We start from the raw sequence: 18894 nt of genomic DNA on the forward strand, positions 1-18894 counted from the left end.
GTTTTCTGAATGTTGAGCTTTAAGCCAACTTTTGCACTCTCCACTTTCACTTTCATCAAGAGGCTTTTGAGTTCCTCTTCACTTTCTGCCGTAAGGGTGGTGTCAGCTGCATGTCTGAGGTTATTGCTATTTCTCCCGGCAATCTTGATTCCAGCTTGTGCTTCTTCCAGTCCAGCATTTCTCATGGTGTACTCTGCATATAAGTTAAATAAGCAGGGTGACAATATACAGCCTTGACATACTCCTTTTCCTATTTGGAACCAGTCTGTTGTTCCATGTCCAGTTCTAACTGTTGCTTCCTGATCTGCATATAGGTTTCTCAAGAGGCAGGTCAGGTGGTCTGGTATTCCCATCGCTTTGAGAATTTCCCACAGTTTATACTTTAATGATAATTAAAAAACAAAAAAAAAAACAAAAAAAACCTTTGGGGGCACTTCCTAAAGCTCAAGTGCTTATTATCATTATAGTTTTAGTCACAGTTTCATTTAGTATCAGGATCTAAATATGCCATTGATAGCTCTTCTTTTTTTAAAACATTTTTGTTAATGTTTTAATATACTTTTTTTAGATCACATTTCTATAAGGCTTATATAAAAAAATTTGCCTCCTCCACCACCACCCTGTCTCCATTTCCATTTCCTTGAACTAACAACTGTCAAGCCTTTGGGCTTTTGTTATAATAATTACCTTCATTTTTATAAAAGATTATTCTTTCTACTATTTCTTGGAGAATTTTTCAGTTTTCCATGTTAACAACTGATTAAAGTCCTAATTTGAAAAATGAAAGCTTAGCTCCATTTTAAATCGTGATTCTTCGCCTTCCTCTCAATCTCTGAATATTGTCCTAATTTTTTAATAAGCTTGGTATACAGTTTGAACCAGCTAGCATACATATGGTGGTTATGAAGGGTAGCAGAATATGCCACTTCCCAAGAATATGTCACCGTGGCATATTTCTTTGAGGAGAAGGCATTTGAGAAGCAACAGAAAGAAAAGCTCTCTGTCTCCCCTCCATTTGGCTCAGATGGTGAAAAATCCACCTGCAGTGCAGGAGACCTGAGTTCGATCCCAGGGTTGGGAAGATCGCCTAGAGGAGAGCATGGCAACCCACGCCAGTATTCTTGCCTGGAGAATCCCCATGGATGGAGGAGCCTGGGGGGACTTAGAATCCATGGGGTTGCACAGAGTCGGACACAACTAAAGTGACTAAGCACAGCACAGCTCAAAGGCGTCTGTCCCTCCTCCCCTCTCTATCCCTAACCTAGAAGTAGGTTAGTTTCCTGTTGCTGGAGAAGGCTTGGACTTAAATCAGCATAACAGATTTCACTCTTGGTTACTGTGTTTTTCCTGGCCATCTCCCCATAACTGGCCTCCCCCACACCTTTCTTTTTTTTTTTTTATTAATCTAGCTGAAGATGATATTTAAGCCAGTGTTGTAAATCACCTCTGAGTGGCTTAAGAGTTTTTCTCTGGGTGTCTTCTGTAAACACATGAGGTATATATGTTAATAAGCATCTGTTTTGTTTTTCTTATATAAATCTGTCTTTTGTTATAACACCCCAGCTAAGAACTGAGAGCATTAAAGGGAAAATTATTTTTTCCGTCCTTATACTTGTAATTCCTTTCAGGAAAACGTTCTGTTTTTCCTATAATTAATCATTTCATGTGCTTAGTTTTCTATTTATATGGTATTAATTTATCTCTAAACTTTCCATCAGAAATGTGAGTCACTTTACAGTGAACCTCATAGATAGTTCATCAACTCACTTTTCTCTCAGGAGCCTCTTGCCTGAAGCAGCCCCAGCTCTTTTGCAGTCCACTGTGGCTGCACTCTCTGGGCCTCCTTCATGGCTGCTCTGGGGGGCTCCCTGTCACCAGTCTTCTGGGTATCCTAGCCTCCCTCCTATGGCAGCTGACTTATTTTCAGGATCCAAATCCACCTCTTCTTTTTTCTTGTTTTAGTGGGATACATTTTCCAGGAGACTCTCTGGGAAAGCGGGTATTGCATCTGTACATAATCGGAAATATTACTTTTACTCTTGATTTATTGTTTGGCTTAGATAAATTGCCCACATAACTATTAGTAAAAAGCAGGACTGGAAATTAAACCCACACTCACCAGATGCTCAGCTTGAAGCCCTTTGCCTGTGCCATGCTTTGTATCTGAGTTGGGAACTTCTTTTTGAGGGACTAAGCTTTAGTTTCAGATTATAGTGCTTTTAAAAAGCTTAATTTTATGACTGAGTAACTTTGGTGGTTTTGTGATGCTGTATCTTATTTTCTTTAGCACTCTTTGGGATAGATTTGTATTCATGACTTCCTCTTTTAGAAGAGGAGAGAAATAGTGAAATCATTTTGAGCCTTAGTTCCAGATTTGTAGAAAGTATATTTGATGTGGGGTTGAATGAAATGAGTTTATTAAATTACCTATGGATTTCAGTTTGCAAATGCTTTTGATAAGTCTTCTTAGTTAAGACTGAATTGCTAAGAGGTGGAATCTTAGCCTGACAGAGAATTACTCTAATTGCCTAACTGCCATGACAGACATATTTTGGGAATCTTCATGGTCTTTACCTTGGTAATAGATAGTTTTATACTTTGCCAAGAAAAGAAAAACTAACTTCTAATGAACACTCTGGGATTATCTCCTGAAACTTTTTCTGAGAGTACCAGCTTAATCTTAAGTAGGCAAGACATGTTAGCTTTATTTCTTCCTTTATTTTTTTATTAGGTTGTTCATTAATTCACTAAATGTTTATTGAGCATCTGCCATGTGTCAGCTGCTGTTCTATATACTGAGTATAGAGCAGCGACAAGAACCACTTGTCATAGAGATAATAGCATATTGTCATATTTGATATTTGTCATATTCTAATAGCAGACATTAAAAACAATAAATCAGCAAATACCACAATTTTAGATGGCAGATGCTATAAAGAAAATAACACAGTAATTTGATAGGAATTATGAAGACATGAGTTTGGGTGAACTCCGAGAGTTGGTGATGGATAGGGAGGCCTGGCATGCTGCAATTCATGGGGTCGCAAAGAGTTGGACACGACTGAGTGACTGAACTGAACTGATGAGGCCATTAGATAATATCATCAGGAAAAGGCTTTCCTTAAAGAGTTGATGTTTGATGTGTATATGTGTGCACGCTTAGTCATGTCTGACTCTGCAACCTCTTGGAGTATTGCCCACTGAGCTCGTCTGTCAATGGAGTTTCCAGGCAAGAATACTGGAGTGGATTGCCTTTTCCTACTCTAGGAGATCTTCCCAACCCAGGGATCCAACCCACGTCTCCTTTAGTGGCAAGCTATAAAAAAATAAAATGGAGTAATTTGATAGAAATTATAGAGACATTAGATAATGTCATCAGGAAAAGGCTTTTCTTAAGGAGTTGACCTTTGAAATGAGGTAACAATTAAAATTAAAAGGTGAATTGTTACCTTAAAATAAAAGTAATGGTTCACAGAGCTGGAGGAATAGTAGTCCAGGCAGAGAGGACATCAAAGACAGAGGCCCTGAAGCAGACACGGTGTAGGTGAGTATGACTGGAGTGAAGGGGAGGGGATGAGTGGTGTGTAGGGAGGTGGGCCAGACCCATAAGACCTTTTAGGAGTATATTTTGGGTTTTATTCTTACTGCAGTGGGAAGTCATTGGAGAGTTTAGAAAGACAAGTAATATGATTTTATCTACATTTAAAAAGATGATGGCTGCTGAATAGAGAATAAATTGTAAGGTGGCAAGAAATAGTAAGAAAACCAATCTGATGGCTCTTCACTCAAGTACTATTTATTGGTTACCAGTTATTGTATCCCAGACAATATTCTAGATACTAGGAATATAACATTCAAAAAGCAGATAATGTCTCAGCTCAAGCGGAGCTTACATTATATTGGGAATAGTCAGACAGTAAACAAGTGAGTAAGATGTGTCAGATTCATGTTATGTGCTATGAAGTGACTTCAGGTAGGGGTAGAAAGTGATGAAGCTGCTTGTCCAGGAAGATTCCTTTAAGTAGGTGAGAGACCTGTAGGAAGTGAGGCTGTTTTAGTAAATTAGGCCAGAGATGTGGCATTTCTAGAGTGGTCATAGAACTAAAATCAACAATTCAAGGTAAACTTTTGAAGTAGAGCCAGTAGTACTTGCTGATGAATTGAACATACCCCTATGACTAAAAGAGGAATCAGGAATGACCCCTATGTTTTTGGTTCAAGCAGCTGGAGAAATGATGATGCCATTTACTGAGATGGAGACCAGGGCAAGGATTGTGGATAGGGAAAGGGATCAGAATTCCTATTTTGCTATGTTACATTTGGCTTTCTAGTGGATATTCAAGTGGAAAAGAGAATTAGGTATGAATGGATGAATCTACCTAACTAAACAGATGAGTGATTTAAAATTGTATACTTAAATTACCTGGGAGGAGAGTGCTGTGGGGAACAAAGCCTAAAACTAAGCCCTGGGACATTGCAAAGTTTAGAGCAACAGTTCTCTCAGTTCTCTAAGCCTTTGTGCACTCTTAAAATTTGTCTAGCACACCAAAGAACTTTTGTTTGTGTGGGTTATAGTTGTCAGTGTGTATCATATTACAGATTAGAGTTTAGGGGAGTTCTGCTTCTGGCCAGGACAGAATAATTGATATATACCCCTCTCCACCCTCCCCAAAAAACAACCACTGGTAAATGGGCAAAACACATGAAATAGTTTTCAAGATGTTAGAAACAATGATAACAAAGGACAGGAATCTCTGAGAGATGAAAAAGTGAGATGAGCACTGTAACAGTTCCTAGGCTGAAAGCAGGGGTTCCCAGGCAGAGCCTGGTGGGCTCTTGAGTTAAGGAGAAAGAAAGACCAGGGAAGCTGAAGGAGCTAAAGTTTGCAAGACAGAGTGTGGAGAGGAGAAAGTAGCACAGAGAGAGCGAGCCCTGGGGATGTGCAGAACGTTCACCTTGTGAATTCATTCAGTACAAAGAGTCTGTCCTTTACCACAAGATGAAATAAATTAGAAATCAGCAGCAAAGCCCTCTGTAAAGTCACCAGATAATTTGGAAACTAAATAATACAATTCCAAATAACACATGGGTCTAAGAAAAATTAAAACCAGGAGATTTCAAAAATATTTTAACTCACTTATAAACAACAATAAGTTCACTATATGTTAATGTCAATCATAAGTAATGTATTTTAATCATATATTAACACATCTGTGTTGAATTTAGAAAAATGATAATAGGTGATCTTATTTGCAAAGCAGAAATAGAGACATGGCTGTAGAGACTGAATATGTGGATACCAAGAGGGATAGGGGGGTGGGGAGAATTGAGAGATTGGGATTGACATATATGCATATTGACACTATGTATTACATAGGCAACCATTGAGAACCTGCTGTATACCACAGGGAAATCTACTTAATGACCTGTGGTGACCTAAATGGGAAGAAAGTCCAAAAAAGAGAGAGTATATGTATATTTTCAGGTGATTCAGTGTATGGATTGACACATTGACAATGTGTGGATTGACTGTGTGGATCACAACAAACTGGAAAGTTCTTAAAGAGATGGGAATACCAGACCACCTTACCTGCCTCCTGAGAAATCTATATACAGATCAAGAAGCAACAGTTAGGACTAAACATGGAACAATCAGTTCAGTTCAGTTCAGTTGCTCAGTTGTGTCCGACTCTTTGCGACCCATGAATTGCAGCACTCCAGGCCTCCCTGTCCATCACCAACTCTCGGAGTTCACTCAGACTGACGTCCATCGAGTCAGTGATGCCATCCAGCCATCTCATCCTCTGTCGTCCGCTTCTCCTTCTGCCCCCAATCCCTCCCAGCATCAGAGTCTTTTCCAATGAGTCAACTCTTCGCATGAGGTGGCCAAAGTTCCAAACGTGGAACAATGGACTGATTCAAAGCTGGGAAAGGAGTACATCCAGGCTGTATGCTGTCACCTTGTTTATTTAACTTATATGCAGAGTACATGTGCAGTGCTGGGCTGGAAGAAGCACCAGCTGGAATCAAGATTACCGGGAGAAATATCAACAACCTCAGATATGCAAATGATACCACTCTAATGGCAGAAAGTGAAGAAGAACTGAAGAGCCTCTTGATGAAAGGGAAAGAGCTTGAGAGTTAAAAAGCTGGCTTAAAGCTCAACATTCAGAAAACTAAGATCATGGCATCTGGTTCTATGACTTCATGGCAAATAGATGAGGAAAATGTGGAAACACTGTCAGATTTCATTTTCTTGGGCTCCAGAATCAATGCAGACAGTTGACTACAGCCATAAAATTAAAAGATGCTTGCTCCTTGGAGGAAAGCTATAACAAACATTAGTTCAGTTCAGTTCAATCGCTTAGTTGTGTACGACTTTGCAACCCCATGGACTGCAGCATGCTAGGCTTCCCTGTCCATTGCCAACTCCCGGAGTTTACTCAAACTCATGTCTATTGAGTCAGTGATGCCATCCAACTCTCTCATTCTCTATTGTCCCCTTCTACCCCTGCCTTCAAATTTTCGCAGCATCAGGGTCTTTTCAAGTGAGTCAGCTCTTCACATCAGGTGGCCAAAGTATTGGAGTTTCAGCTTCAGCATCAGTCCTTCCAATGCATATTCAGGACCAATTTCCTTTAGGATGGATTGGTTGCATCTCCTTGCAGTCCAAGAGACTCGAGTCTTCTCCAACACCATAGGTCAAAAGCATCAATTCTTCTGTGCTCAGCTTTCTTTGTAGTCCAACTCTCACATCCCTATGTGACTCCTGGAAAAACCATAGCTTTGACTAGATGGATCTTTGTCAGCAAAGTAATGTCTCTGCTTTTCAATATGCTGTCTTGGTTGGTCATAACTTTCCTTCTAAGGAGCAAGCATCTTTTAATTTCATGGCTGCAGTCACCATCTGCAGTGATTTCTGAGCCCCCCAAAATAAAGTCAGCCACTGTTTCCACTGTTTCCCCATCTATTTGCCATGAAGTGATGGGACCAGATGCCATGATCTTAGTTTTCTGAATGTTGAGCTTTAAGCCAACTTTTTCACTCTCCTCTTTCACTTTCATCAAGAGGCTCTTTAGTTCTTCTTTACTTTCTGCCATAAGGGTGCTGTCATCTACATATCTGAGGTTATTGGTACTTCTCCCGGCAGTCTTGATTCCAGCTTGTGCTTCATCCATTCCAGAGTTTCTCATGATAACAAACGTTGACAGCATATTAAAAAGCAGAACCATCGCTTTGCACTCAAAGGTCTTTATAGTAAGGACTATGATTTTTCCAGTAATCTTGTGTGGATGTGAGAGTTGGACTGTGAAGAAAGCTGAGCGCCAGAGAATTGACACTTTTGAACTATGATGTTGGAGAAGACTCTTGAGAGTCCCCTGGACTGCAAGGAGATCAAACCAGGCAATCCTAAAGGAAATCAACCCTGAATATTCATTGTAAGGACTGATGCTGAAGCTGAAGCTCCAGTACTTTGGGCACCTGGTGCAAGGAGCTGACTCATTGGAAAAGACCCTGATGCTGGAAAAGATTGAGAGCAGGAGGAGAAGGGGATGACAGAGGATGAGATGGTTGGATGTCATCACTGACTGAATGGACTTGAGTTTGAACTAACTCAGGGGGACAGTGATGGATAGAGAAGCTTGGCATGCTGCAGTTCATTGGGTCACAAAGAGTCAGACACAACTTAGCAACAGTAGCTGATTCACTTTTCTGTATAGCAGAGCCTAACACATTGTAAAGCAACTATAGTCAAATAAAATTTTTAGTTCGATGCATGATACTGGTTGCTTAGGGCTGTTGCACTGGGACAACCCAGAGGGAAGATACGGGGAGGGAGGTGGGAGGGGGGTTCAGGATGGGGAACACGTGTATACCTGTGGCGGATTCATGTTGATGTGTGGCAAAACCAATACAATATTGTAAAGTAATTAACCTCCAATTAAAATAAATAAATTTATATTTTAAAAAAATCATACCATATTTTGGTAAGGAAAAAAAAAAACTTTCCCAATACACAAAAATCAAAGTAAATGGAGATTTCTACTCCTAGCCCAGATGGAATAACAGACTATACTTACTTTCCCCCCTTAGAAGCTTGAAAACCAGATGAAATATATAAACCAATGGATTTTCAGATATTGGAAAAAAGGTAGCACAGGACTGTTATCCCTGAGAGAAAGAGAACAAATAAAATGATGAGCTCTACAGCTCCAGCACCTGGCAGGCGGTTTTATGGCCCTGGGTGGGGGGAGCCCAAAATAATCTTGTTGTATCACTGAATAGGTACAACAGAAATCAAAGTTGTGGAGGCCATGGTGACAGGACAGAGTCTCAGAAAGGAGGGACCCACAGAGAGAACAGAGCTCTAAAGATCTATAGAAAGATCTGGGCAAGTGTTTGGCTACCTAGCCTTCTAGCTTTGAATGAGAGGAAACTTCCCAAGACCAGAGAAAAACTTGGAAAGGTTAGTTCCAGAAGAATTCTGGAGTTCACACAGGACAGGAAACAGCTTGAATTTCAACAGCCACCAGGCACACTTGAAAAAACTTCTTAGTGTGTAAGGCTTTAGGCAGAAGCCTCAGAAAGATATTACTGCTTTGTTAGTAAAGCTTAACTACCTTAAGGCCAGATAGTACATAGTTTAGGCTTTGCAGGCTACATATGGTCTCTGTCAAATGTTCTTGTTTGTTTATAATCCTTTCTGAAATATGAGTACCAGTCTTAGCTTGAGGACCATACAAAAATTGGCCATAGGTTGCATTTGACCCTTGGACTATTATTTGCTGATCCCTGCTCTAGGCTACTTGCTGCTTTAATTTTCCTTAATAACAAAATTTTTTTCAGACTTTTTTAGGCCAGTTTTAGGTTCACAGCAAAGTTGAGTGGAAAATATTGATAGTTCCTATGTTTCTCCTGATCTGACACACGCACAGGCTCTCCTACTCTAAACACCCCCCACCAGAGTGGTACATTTCTTATAACTGATGAACCTACATTGACACCTTGTTATCACTCAGAATCCACAGTTTATCTAGAGTTCATTCTTGGTATTATATATTCTGTGGGTTTTGACAAACATCCAGTGCTATACTTCTACTGTTGTGGCACACAGGAATAGTTTCGTTGCACTAAAAATGCTATGTGCGCCTCATCTTTATCCCTAACCCCTGGCAACCACTTATCTTATTCCTGTCTTCATAGTTTTGTCTTTTCCCAAATGTCATACAGTTGGATTCATACAGTATATAGTCTTTTCCTTAGTAATGCATTTAAGCTTCCTCTAAGTTTTTTCTTGGCTTTATAGCTCATTGTTTTTAGGAGCTGAATAATCTATTTTCTGGATGTACCAAAGTTCAATGACCAGTTCCCTTACTGAAGAATATCTTGGTTGCCTCTTTTGGCAATTATGAGAAAAACTATAATTAAATGTTCATGTGTGAGTTTTTGTGTGGACATAAGTTTTCAGTTCATTCGGGTAAATACTAAAGAATGTGATTGCTGGGTCATAAGGTACCTTTAGTTTTTTAAGAAACTGCCAAGTTACCTTTGGAAGTGTCTGTGCCATTTTGCATTCCCACTGCATATGGTGGTGTTAGTGTTTGGATTTTTGCCTTTCTGTTAGGTGTATAGTGGTATCTCATTGTTCTAATGTGCAATTCTCTAATGACATGATGTGGAGCATCTTTTCCTATGCTTACTTGTCATCTACATATCTTCTTTGGTAAATCTTTTTTGCTCAGATCTTCTGCCTATTTTTTAATTGGGTTGTTCATTTTCTTACTGAGTTTTAAAAGTTCTTTATATATTTTGAATAAGTCCTTTACCAGTTACATCTTTTGGAGATATTTTTACTCAGTCTTTCTTTGGCTGTGTTCTCATTCTCTTCTCCTGATAATTTGCCCTGATAAAATTTGAAAGCAAAGCATGAAATGATTTTGTTGACTCCAACTAGTTTTGATGTGCTTCAGAATAAACTACCGGAGAAGGCAATGGGACCCCACTTCAGTACTCTTGCCTGGAAAATCCCATGGACGGAGGGGCCTGGTGGGCTGTAGTCCATGGGGTCGCAAAGAGTCAGACACGACCGAGTGACTTCACTTTCACTTTTCACTTTTCACTTTCATGCATTGGAGAAGGCAATGGCAACCCACTCCAGTGTTCTTGCCTGGAGAATCCCAGGGATGGAGGAGCCTGGTGGGCTGCCAACTATGGGGTAGCACAGAGTTGGACTTGACTGAAGCAACTTAGCAGCAGCAGCAGAATAAATTACAATACAGTTTAAGGATAGAATGAAATTTTGCCATCAACAATATAAAATTAACAGTATCCTATTGAAATTACCAGGCATTCAAAGAAGCAAAAAAAAAAAAGATCCTAGAAAAGAGAAAAATCAATTAATAGAACCAGAGCTTCCCTAGTGGCTCAGACGGTAAAGAATCTGCCTGCAATGCAGGAGACCTGGGTTCGATCCCTGGGTCAGGAAAATCTCATGGACAAGGGAATAGCAACCCCCTCCAGTATTCTGGCCTGGAGAATTCCATGGACAGAGGCGCCTGGTGGGCTACAGTCCATGGGGTCATAAAGAGTCGGACACGACTGAGCGACTTCACTTTCACTTTTCACTTTTATGCATTGGAGAAAGAAATGGCAACCCACTCCAGTGTTCTTGCCTGGGACTGCAGAGCCTTGTGGGCTGCCATCTATGGGGTCACACAGAGTTGGACACAACTGAAGTGACAGCAGCAGCAGCAGCAGTCAAGGAAAAGTAGATAAGCATGAATATTCCTTCATCTGGGAACTAAATTGAATTTGCATCCCCAGGAAGAAAATTCCAGATCCAAATGGCTTCGGTGCTGAATTTTATGAAATACATAAGGAAGGAAATAATACCAATTCTAAAATAATTCTTCTAAAAAATTGAAAAGGAAGGAATACTTCCTGCCTTAAAGTTTTGACCAATATTCTTCATGAACATAGATGCAAAAATTCTTAACAGTATTTTGGTAAATCAATTCCAGTATTACATAAAAGGATAATGCATTATAACCAAGTTATTAAACCAAGGGATTTATCCCAAGATGGAGAAGGAAATGGCAACCCACTCCAGTATTCTTGACTGGAAAATCCCATGAATGGAGGAGCCTGTTAGGCTACAGTCCATGGGGTCGCAAAGAATCGGACACGACTGAGTGACTTCACTTATCCTAAAAATGCATGACTGGTTTAATGTTAGAAAATTAATCAACATAATTCAGTGCATTAATAGACTGAAGAAGAAAAACACTGTGTAATTTTTTAAGTAGATGCAGATAAGCATTTGCAAAATTGAACACTCAATAATTAAAAGAACTCTTACTAAACAAGAATTTCATTAATCCTGTATGTGTTGTTCAGTCATTAAGTTGTGTCTGACTCTGCGACTCCCTGGACTGTAGCCTGCCAGGCTCCTCTGTCCTCCGTTAACTCCTGGAGTTTGCACAAATTCATTTCCTTTGAGTCAGTGATGCTATCTAACCATCTCATCCTCTGCCACCCCTTCAATCTTTCCCAGAATCAGGATCTTTCCTAGTGAGTCCATTCTTCGCATCAGGTGGCCAAAGTATTGGAACTTAAGCTTCAGCATCAGTTCTTCCAATGAATACTCAGGGTTGATTTTCTTTGGTTTCTGGTTTGCTCTTCTTGCAGTTCAGGGGACTCTGAAGAGTCCAAATTTGAAAGCATCAATTCAGTTTAGGAGATCTGAAAAACTTACAACTAATGTCATATTTAATGGTGAAATAGTGAATGTTTCTTTTCTGACTGGAAACAAGGTAGAGATACCTGTTCTTACCGTTGTTCTGTGGATTCAGCATTATACTGTAGATTCTTGCCAGTGTGATAAGGCAAGAAATAGAAAGAATACTCAGATTAAAAGGAAGAAATAAGATTTCTTATTCACAGTAAACATGATCACCTTTAACAAATAGTATGAATCATAAAAGAAAAGGAAAAAAGTAATACATTCTATCTTATTAAAATAAAAACTTTTACTCTTCAGAAGACAGATATGAAAATGAAAAAGCAAGTAACAGATTATGAGGAAATATTATAAAATTTGTATTTGACAAAGTGCTAGAATCTATATTTTATCAAGAACTCTTATAATTCAATAATATGTCCTAGGTAGTATTTTTTATTTTTTTATTTGGCCATACTGTACGGCTTTTGGTATCTTAGTTTACCAACCAGGGATCAAACCTAAGCCTTCAGCAGTGAGAGCAGAGTCCTAACCACTGGACTGCTAGGCAATCCCCAGTATTTTTTAAAAGGGCAAATATTTCAACAGATTCCTCAAGAAAAGAAAATACTCATATACCAAATAACTACAGAAAAATATATCATTTGTCTTGTTAGTCATTAGTCACGAATCTTTGGAAAAATAGAAATTAAAATAACAGTAAAATAATACTACATGCTTGTTTTAATGACACAAAAGAAAAAACAATACCAAGTGTTGACCAGGATGTAGAGCACATGAAACTCTTATACATCTCTGGTGAGAATACAGAAAGATACAGTCGCTTAAGTAAACAGTTTAGAAGTTTGTTATAAATTGACACATGCACCTACTTACTCTTAGCTATTTACCCAAGAGAAGTGAAAGCATATATCCACACCTAGATTTTTAGAATCAGATTTGTCAAGATGTAGTTTACAAAAAATAAAGTTCATTATTTATAAGTCAACAGTTTGATGAGTGTTACAGATAAATGTTACAGCAGGTTATTCATACTATCTTAAACTGAAAACAATCTCAGTATCCATAAACACATTGCAATACATTCAAAAAAGAACTAACCCCTGACATTTGAAACAACAGGATGAATCTCAGAAACATTATACTAACAGAAAAGCCAAACTGAAAAGGTAGCACCCTGTATAATTCCACTTATGAACCCTTCTAGAAAGGACAAAAGTATGGTAACAGAAAGCAGATTGGTACTGCCCGGGGCTACAGGTGGAAAAAGGCAGGGACTGACTACAAAGGAAGTCTGTGGATAATTTAAATCTTTTGTTTTATGGTTGTGTTGGTAGATAACACAGCTATGCTGCTGCTGCTGCTGCTAAGTCGCTTCAGTCGTGTCTGACTCTGTGCGACCCCATGGACTGCAGCCTATCAGGCTTCTCCGTCCATGGGATTCTCCAGGCAAGAACACTGGAGTGAGTTGCCATTTTCTTCTCCAATGCATGAAAGTGGAAAGTGAAAGTGAAGTCGCTCAGTTGTGTCTGACTCTTAGTGACCCCATGGACTGCAGCCTACCAGGCTCCTCCATCCATGGGATTTTCCGGGCAACAGTACTGGAGTGGGGTGCCATTGCCTTCTCCCTAACACAGCTATACATTCTCTTAAAATGCATCAGATTGTCCACTTAAAAATTTTTTTGTGCAAATTATTTTTCAGTAAGTCTGATCTTAAAAAGTTAGTGAGAAGAATAATACTCCTTTCTGTTTTTGCAAATCTCTTTAATGTCTTGCTTACTAGAAACATCTTGACTCTCACTCACATTAACTTCTGCATTTAAACTGTTGTCATGTGTTGTTTTAGTTAAAATATATGAAAAGTATCCAGTTTGTGAGACAGGTAATTGATTTCATGACTCATGTTTCACAACACACTGTGGCAAGAGTGGTTTCATAGGAGAGGAGACATCAGAAGCACTTAGAATTGATTGAGACCAAATTTGAGGTGAGGAAGTGGAGATATGAAGGCAGACAACTCTTAGGGCAAGTTTCACTGTGTCAGTAAGAGAGAGAAATGAAGTCAAAGCTGGAGGTGGGTGCTGGGTCCAGGGACGGTTTTGTTTGTTGATAGTTCAGTTGGTAAAGAATCCGCCTGCAATGCAGGAGACCCCGGTTCAATCCCTGGGTTGGGAAGATGCCCTGGAGAAGGGATAGGCTACCCACTCCAGTGTTCTGGCCTGGAGAATTCCATGGATTGTAGAGTCCATGGGGTCTTGAAGTGTCGGACATGGCTGAGCAACTTTCACTTTAAAGTTGGAAGATACTTAACCCAGTGGTTATCTGATCTGTTTTTACTGCAACTCACAGTGAAATTTTTATATTACTGTTAACTGTATGCACGCATATTACTGAAATAAATTTTGCAAAACAATTTTTAATCTTTCCATGTTTTTACAAGGTTGTATTTAGATATTTTCAAATGATGTTCGTATGCACCGTCCTTGACCTTGACTGTCTCCAACATTAGAAAAAATTGTTTTCTGTCATTTTTTTCTCAGAATTTCTTTAGTGACTTTGAAAAAATAAAAGTATTGAGATAATTGACTTCCAAAACCACTTGGTTATGCTTATCCAAACCATAACTGATCTTTTTTTTAAAAGCGGGGACAAATTACAGAATTCCTGTGTGTTCCCTGCCTCCACACATGCATAACCTCTGCAAATACCAACATCCCCACACTAGAGTAGTATATTTGTTACAGTTGTTGAGCCTACATTGATACTCATAATCAAACACAGTCTGTAGTTTACTTCTAGGTTCTCTCTTGGTGTTGTACATCCTATGGGTTTTGACAAATTAGTGACGTGTATCTACCAATACAATATCATACAGAGTGTTTTCACTGCCCCTGAAGTCCTCTGTGCTTCATCTGTTCATCTCCCTTCCTCACCCTCAACCCCAGGCATTGATCTTTTCACTGTCTCCATAGTTTTGCCTTTTTGTGAATATCCTATATATGGCTGGAATTATATAGTATGTATGTAGCCTTTTCAGATTGTCTACTTTCACTTATGTGCCTGCCTGCTCAGTCTTTTCAGTTATGTCCAACTCTTTGCAACCCCATGGACTGTTACCTGCCAGTCTCCTTTAACCATGGGATTCTCCAGGCAAGAATACTGGAGTGGGTTGCTGTGCCCTCCTCCAGGGGACCTTTCCAACCCAGGGATAGAACCCATGTCTCTTACATCTCCTGCATTGACCGGCAGATTCTTTACCACTGTGCCGCCTGGGAAGCCCCTTGTGTCACTTAGTACTGTTCGTGTAAGGCTCTTCTGTCTTTTCATGCCTTGATAGCTCATTTCTTTTCAGAACTGGTTGACACTCCACTTTCTGGATATACCCCAGTTTGATTGATTATCTGTTAACCTACTGAAGGACATCTTGGTTGTTTCCTCTTTCCATTTTAATGCACTCTGGCACTTTTTATCCTATTCTTTTTGTTTTATTAAGAAAAAGATGCTGATCTGGACCTACTAAGTTGTATTCACAACCCACACTCTAACTTTCAAAAGCACAATCCCATCCCAAACTTACTTGTATGCAGTGGGAAAGATTCAAAAGAGAGGAGAAGTTGGTGTTACAGGAAAGGATAATTGCATACATTACATCCTTGAGAAGGCCTTAATGGAATCCAGAGCATAAATTAGAGCTTGGTCCTTAAATGCAGCAAGGACAGCCTTTGCATGCTCACTGCGAGGGAAGATAGATCATGTGTGCACAGATGAAGTAGTAATAGTTGTAAGATGTCAGAGTTCCTGTTAGAACTTACCTGTATTTTCAGAGTGATTTGAGCCCAACTGAAAAGGAAGTGTTGCAGTTTTGGCGGAAGTGTGAAGTTGTCATTTTGGAGAATTGTAAAAGTTTACTGGAGAAAGGTAGAAAAGTTGTATGATAGTGCTGAGTGCTCATTTGAGACTTATGATCATAAATTTAAAGTGAGGCTAGTCAGTTCACAGTTGAATGAATAATCCCATAGTGAGTGTTAGCTTTTACTATTAATCTGTTCTTCATCCATGTTTCATTGCATGAATGTCATAGCTAGTTGGTAAAAAAAAGACATGAGATTTTATTTTGGGAGACCCTGACTTCAAACTCTTCCTGTGATATAAAGTAGATGAGTATGTATCTCATTGGTGTCACTGGACAGGCTTGAGTCTGTGCCACTCTTGGATCCTGGTTTTGGTTCACCCCTGGGTTCATGGGCAGACCCAGAGATACTCTGGGTGTAAAATATGCTCTAAAAAGAGCAGTGAAAGTAGTCAGGGTATGAAGGACTTGACTTGGCACTAGAGCATATTATATTTCCATTTGGCAAGGCAGAAAGGTATGATTCAAGGACTAAAAATCTTGAAGAATATGACTTGGTTGCATGTGAGCTTATTCATCTGCTCCTGCCACTATCTGATCCACTTAAAACTTTTAAGAGGTAAATTCAGGGCATTGAATTTAAACTCTGAAGTTTTGCTTGCCAAATGGCATTACTCCTAAAATGAGGTGGAGAAATGAATAGGAACGATTTTATCAGTCATAATCTCTTGGCATTGTTCACTTTTTGAGCAGTTGTTGTTGGACTTCTTGGGCCAAAGCTGGAGCAGTGGTTGCCATTTACTTTTGTTTCTAGTCTAGCTGGAGGGGTAATTAGATTTAAAAAGAAAATCTCTTTTTTAAACCTGGGATTTTATTCCTTCAGAAGACAAAGTCATTAAGCCTTCTTAACTGTTACGAGATTACATTAGGAAGTTTCTTGAGTAATTCTTAAATCCATAATCTGTAAATTAACAGTGGAGGAGACTTGTTAACAGAGCTGATTAGATTATGTAGACCCCATAGTGCTGTTGCTCTTGCCTAATCATAAGATCTCACCTGTTTCTGAAGAGCTCAGTTTTCCTAATAATCTTTATGGGCAACTTATTTGTTCCTGAGATTTTAGCCAGTCTCTTATTTAAAACTTACCAGACACTTTACAGCCCAACACATTAGTTTCACTGGGAGTTTGCATACACATACCATACACATAAATATGTTGGAATCAGGAACAGTCTCTCCCTAATGTTCAAGGAACAAGGTGGTTATTGGATGAAAACAGTTTAAAAACTTTTAATTATTTGCAGTATGACTCTAAAATTGTATAGAATTTACAACAACATTTTAGACCATGAATTAAGTGTTTAAGGTTGCTAACAGTGTTTAAGTGGAGAAGGAAATAGCAACCCAGTCCAGTATTCTTGCCTGGAGAATCCTCCGGACAGGGGAGCCTGGTCAGCTGCTGTCCATGGGAGCCTGGTCGGCTGCTGTCCATGGGGTCTCACAGAGTCAGACACGACTGAAGAGACTTGGCATGCATGCATACATTGGAGAAGGAAATGGCAACCCACTCCAATATTCTTGCCCAGAGAATCCCAGGGACAGGGGAGCCTGGTGGGCTGCCGTCTGTGGGGTCGCATGGAGTCTGACACAACTGAAGTGATTTAGCAGCAGCAGCAGTGTTTGCAACCTCAGCTGTTTGAACCTTGGTTCAGAATAAAAAATAGATGTCCTCAAATCCATGCTCTAACAATGAATGAGTGGCTACTCTTTATTGAGTAAATTAATGTACATTAATAGTGGTGACCTGGAGGTCAAGCTTAAATTATCTTCAGAGGTGTTTGAAGTAGTAGTAAATTAAGATTGATTAATTATAATATACCAAGATAGATTGATGGTGGTGGGGGTCTTAGATTATCAAAGGGGTTCTGTTAGAAAACAGGCAAGAAATGTGAAGGAAAAGGGGGAATTAAAGTGGGTATTCTTTGTTTTTATCCATCTTTCCTAGAAACTTCTACTTTTAAACTCAGTTAATATTTATACCAAGATAGATTGATGGTGGTGGGGGTCTTAGATTATCAAAGGGGTTCTGTTAGAAAACAGGCAAGAAATGTGAAGGAAAAGGGGGAATTAAAGTGGGTATTCTTTGTTTTTATCCATCTTTCCTAGAAACTTCTACTTTTAAACTCAGTTAATATTTATACCAAGATAGATTGATGGTGGTGGGGGTCTTAGATTATCAAAGGGGTTCTGTTAGAAAACAGGCAAGAAATGTGAAGGAAAAGGGGGAATTAAAGTGGGTATTCTTTGTTTTTATCCATCTTTCCTAGAAACTTCTACTTTTAAACTCAGTTAATATTTATACCAAGATAGATTGATGGTGGTGGGGGTCTTAGATTATCAAAGGGGTTCTGTTAGAAAACAGGCAAGAAATGTGAAGGAAAAGGGGGAATTAAAGTTGGGTATTCTTTGTTTTTATCCATCTTTCCTAGAAACTTCTACTTTTAAACTCAGTTAATATTCTTCCTCCTAGTACGGTTATATCTTAGAAGTTAGACTGGTGTCTTTTGGAAATATTTAAGAAAACAGCCTCTTTCATGCTCTAACAAAAAGCTTTTTTAAACGAGTATGGGATGTGGGAAGAAACCTACAGATGTAAACTAGGAATGTTATGTTTCAAGTCTGTATCTGAGAAAAGGAGAAGATACTAATATAAAAGAAGGTTGCCACAGCATCTCCCCCCGCCCCCGCCTCCGCCCCACAACCGCCAGGCTTCTTAAATTCATTGTAAATGAGTTCAAAGGGTGCTGTTCTTGAGCACATTTGTGTTCTTGAAGTAATGCTCAAAATTCTCCAAGCCAGGCTTCAGCAATATGTGAACCGTGAACTTCCTGATGTTCAAGCTGGTTTTAGAAAAGGCAGAGGAACCAGAGATCAAATTGCCAACATCCACTGAATCATGGAAAAAGCAAGAGAATTCCAGAAAAACATCTATTTCTGCTTTATTGACTATGCCAAAGCCTTTGACTGTGTGGATCACAATAAACTGTGGGAAATTCTGAAAGAGATGGGAATACCAGGCCACCTGATCTGCCTCTTGAGAAATTTGTATGCAGGTCAGGAAGCAACACTTAGAACTGGACATGAACAACAGACTGGTTCCATTAGGAAAAGGAGTACGTCAAGGCTGTATATTGTCACCCTGCTTATTTAACTTCTATACAGAGTACATCATGAGACATGCTGGACTGGAAGAAGCACAAGCTGGAATCAAGATTGCCGGGAGAAATATCAATAACCTCAGA

General features: G+C 39.3%; 1 protein-coding gene across 6 annotated transcripts in view; it reads left to right on the forward strand.

Moving 5' to 3' along the window:
* RAD18 (RAD18 E3 ubiquitin protein ligase) overlaps nucleotides 1–18894 on the forward strand; it is a 113143-nt gene that overhangs the window by 45931 nt on the left and 48318 nt on the right. The window lies entirely within an intron of this gene.

The sequence above is a fragment of the Bison bison genome, unplaced genomic scaffold, assembly GCF_000754665.1.
Source record: "Bison bison bison isolate TAMUID 2011002044 unplaced genomic scaffold, Bison_UMD1.0 scf7180017864492, whole genome shotgun sequence".
Lineage (NCBI taxonomy): Eukaryota > Metazoa > Chordata > Mammalia > Artiodactyla > Bovidae > Bison > Bison bison.